Consider the following 3,217-nt stretch of genomic DNA (forward strand, 5'->3'; position numbering starts at 1 on the left):
AAAAGCATCTGGGAGCTGTTCGAGCTGTGACAAAAGATATAACTAGCTGAAAAGTATGCTTAATAAAGCATTTGAAAAAATAAACATTAAGTAATTTAAATTAAGTATGCTTTTGAAACAGGTTCAGAATGAAATGGATCGTAATTATACTGGTGGGAGTGGCTCAAATGAGGAATAAGTCAACAGTAACATATTTCTGGTGAATTTCAAGAGTTCTCGTACGAGAAATGTTAAAGTCATATAAATTAACAGTATTCACAAACAGTTCACACTGTACAAAGTTCTGGAATAAACACACTTTTTAAGAAACACTTATAATTTTAAAAGACACAATATTTCAGCATAAGTCACAGTTTAGAAGGCGGAATGGTGAAACACACGCGATCCGAAAGCCGCTTCGAGAGCCAGTCCGAAGACCTCACTAAATCATTCAATCGGTAGTAGCGACGGGCGGTGTGTACATACGGCAGGGACGTAATCAACGCGAGCTTATGACTCGTGCTTACTGGGAATTCCTCGTTCAAGGGGAACAATTACAAGCCCCTATCCCCAGCACGAAGGAGGTTCAACGGGTTACCCAGTCCTGTCGGACAGGGAAAGCACACGCTGATTCCTTCAATGTAGCGCGCGTGCGGCCCCGGACATCTAAGGGCATCACAGACCTGTTATTGCTCTGTCTCGTGCGGCTAAACGAAGTGTCCTTGTCCCTCTAAGAAGAACGTCCGACTCGAAGGATCGGAGCGTCTATTTAGTAGGCTAGAGTCTCGTTCGTTATCGGAATTAACCAGACAAATCGCTCCACCAACTAAGAACGGCCATGCACCACCACCCACAGAATCAAGAAAGAGCTCTTAATCTGTCAATCCTTCCTGTGTCCGGGCCGGGTAAGTTTTCCCGTGTTGAGTCAAATTAAGCCGCAGGCTCCATTCCTGGTGGTGACCTTCCGTCAATTCCTTTAAGTTTCAGCTTTGCAACCATACTTGTCCCGGAACCCAAAAGCTTTGGTTTCCCGGAAGCTGCCCGGCGTGTCATTTATTATAACTTTACAACAGATCATGGTTTAACAAATCATAAACAAGACACAATAAATAACCAATCAAAAATAACATACAGAATGGGATTAAGTTTCAGAAATATTCGGACCTGGCTGAAAGCTAATGTATGTATCGGACGTGACAGAAAGCTATACTTCTATTAACCAGTAAGAATGCGATTAAATATATATCAACACTCCCCCTTAATCGCACATTATGCAAAACATAAAAGAATTTCACAATTTTTAAACAGCTCAATGATAACAGTTCATAGAATTCTGTTTTGGACAAAGCCTTAGTTAACATATCCGCATCTTGTAAACTTGATTTTAAATATTCAATTCGAATATTATTTTCCTTAACAGTCTTACGAGTGAACTTTAATTTTATATCTATATGTTTCAACCTACCTGAAAAGTTTTCATTAACAATACTTTTAATACATGACTGGTTATCTTCAAAAATATAAACATTTTTAACACTGGAAATTTCATTTACTACATTTTTTATCCATAAAACATCTTGAGTAACTTTACATAAAAGCAATTATTTCAGCTTCTGCTGATGAAAGTGCAATACACTTTTGCTTGTTACACTAAATATAAGCAACCAGACTCAAATTTCAGTCTAACGCCTAAAAATTCTGAGACCCTTTCAGATTTTGTCATTTGAAATTCACTTAGACAACAATGATATTATAATATTTGTTTCTTTTACCTCCGAACCTGCAATTAATAAGTCATCTACATAAAGAGCCATAATTACTTTCTTACAATTTAGATTTCTGATAAAAATACATGTTTAAGAGTCCAATTGCTTAAAATCTAATTTAATAACAATATTAAGAAATTTCTGATACCATTGTCGAGAAGACGGTTTAAGACCATATAAACTCTTTTTAAGTTTACTTTTCTTACCACTCATATCATCATATCCTTTTGGCTGGTCCATGTAGAGGATCTCATCTAACTTACCGTTCAAGAAAGCTGTCTTGCATCTAAAGTAAAAGTTTGCAAACCTTCATTATTGATAATTACCAGGATCAAACATAAAGAACACATACTAATCACTGCAGAAAACGTGTCTGTATAATCTATGCCTTCCTTTTGCATAAAGCCACGAGCAACATGCCTGGCTTTGTAAGTTACATCTCGTTTTTTTACGTAGAACCCATTTGCAGGAAATAGCTCTTTTATCAGGGGGTAAACTTTGTAGGTCTCAGATGTCGTTATCTTCCATAGATTTCATTTCCTCGTCCATAGCTCTTTTCCATAGTTCTTGTTCTACTTGTGGTAGATTTACAATATCTTCAAATGCCAGAGTGTCTTGTTGTACAAACATTACTTGGTAAATCTCAGGATTAGGATACCGAACTGGCTGTTTCTTTTCTCTTGAAGATTTTCTTTGTTCCTGCTTCTTATTTGCAGCATTTAATTCGCCGTTATCAGTGTTTGAAATTGATTTGTCTTCATTTTTAATGTCATCATTGTCATTTTCACTCAAGTCAAACTATAGGAAATATATTTTTGATTTTCTACATTCTTCTTTTCTTCATTAAATTTAACATTTCTGGAAACAACGATGCGTCTTGTTTCTGGAACCATCAAACGATATCCCATTGTGGAATAACCTACAAACATTATTCTGGCTGATTTTCATCTAGTTTTTTTTTTCTTTGCGATGGTGGCACAAGAGTATAAGCATCACAGCCAAATACACGAATGTTTGTTAAATCAGAATTTTCACCATACTTCAGAAAATAAGGAACGTGATTGTCATTTGAACTATTTGGGAGTCGATTATTTATGTAAGCAGCCGTACGTACTGCTTCACCCCAAAGGAATTTTGGTAATTTTGCTTCAAGTGTCATTGCTCTAGCTTTTTCCAGTACAGTTCTATTTGCTCTTTTAGCAACACCATTTAGAAAAGGTGTATAAGGAGGTGCATGATCTATTTTTACACCTGCACTTTTAGCAACATCATGGAATTCTCCACTGACATATTCTTTGGCATTGTCACAGCGCAGTTTCGTAACAGTTGGATTCAATTTAAAGAATAGCTTGACTTCATCAGCAATGTCACTTTTTCTTTTGAGCAGTCTAATTTCCATAAATCGCGAGTAGTCATCAATTATAGTCATGAAATACTTTTCCCATGGAGTGTTTGAGGTTCTATTGGACATC

General features: G+C 36.4%; 1 pseudogene; it reads right to left on the reverse strand.

Moving 5' to 3' along the window:
• Positions 1-286: 286 nt before the first annotated feature.
• LOC146999114 (small subunit ribosomal RNA) lies at positions 287-1,410 on the reverse strand (annotated as a pseudogene).
• Positions 1,411-3,217: the final 1,807 nt, after the last annotated feature.

Source organism: Stegodyphus dumicola, chromosome 1, assembly GCF_044657685.1.
Source record: "Stegodyphus dumicola isolate Sdum_Otavi_A_Nest chromosome 1, ASM4465768v1".
NCBI classification, from domain to species: domain Eukaryota; kingdom Metazoa; phylum Arthropoda; class Arachnida; order Araneae; family Eresidae; genus Stegodyphus; species Stegodyphus dumicola.